The sequence below is a fragment of the Phoenix dactylifera genome, chromosome 4 (assembly GCF_009389715.1).
Source record: "Phoenix dactylifera cultivar Barhee BC4 chromosome 4, palm_55x_up_171113_PBpolish2nd_filt_p, whole genome shotgun sequence".
Classification (NCBI taxonomy): domain Eukaryota; kingdom Viridiplantae; phylum Streptophyta; class Magnoliopsida; order Arecales; family Arecaceae; genus Phoenix; species Phoenix dactylifera.
The window spans coordinates 26,349,572-26,350,398 of record NC_052395.1 but is presented as its reverse complement, the minus strand read 5'-3'; positions in this window follow the sequence as shown (position 1 = coordinate 26,350,398).

Genomic DNA, 827 nt, shown 5'->3' with positions numbered 1-827 from the left:
TGAACATCAGCAGGGCCTATTTATATTAAGAGATTTGATACTATATTCACTTTTTGTATGTTTTGCTATTTCACTTGGAAATTATTGGCCTGCTAAGTGCTCAATGCTTGGTTGCATTTTCTAGACCCTGTCAGTCATTTTGCTGTAAGGTGTATACGTGCCTTACTGTGTTCTTAGCTCCCAATTCTTGCAGTATTGAGATTGAGCATCATTCTTGCTTCCTTAGTGTATTCAGTTTCTTCTATTACTTTTATCATGCTCATGTATGTTTCGGTGTCACTCCAAGCTTTGTAGGTGGAAGCTTGTCAACACAGATGAAATACTGCAACTATGATCAGGGTTTCTACTGGAACTGTTTCTATTATACAAGCTCTTTTACTAGAGTGATCCTGATGCTGGTTCTTTGCATCCCTTCCTAGGCTGATCATGAGATCCCAAAGCCTTTTGATTGGTTTGAGCATACTATTCTTGCTAGAGATATTTTTAGCACGATTTAATTTTGTATAGTGCTCTTTTGGAGATTAATATGATCAATTATGTGTTAATGATTTAACGTGAACCCAGATATTCATGTAAAAACATCTAAGGGGCCAACATTGACTATCATGGATATTTTAGTGATTTGGCACTAGCGATGGAAACACCAATTAAATTGAGAACATGGGTATAATCATATATCTGTCCCTTTGCTGCAGTAACAATGCTCATATTTTCCTAAGTAATTACTAATTCTATCACTTTGGTTATGTTTTCCATTTGTAATGTATCTAGAGTTCTAGAGCTACTGAGATTATCTAAACCCTCCTGGATTCTTGAATCAGGTAAGT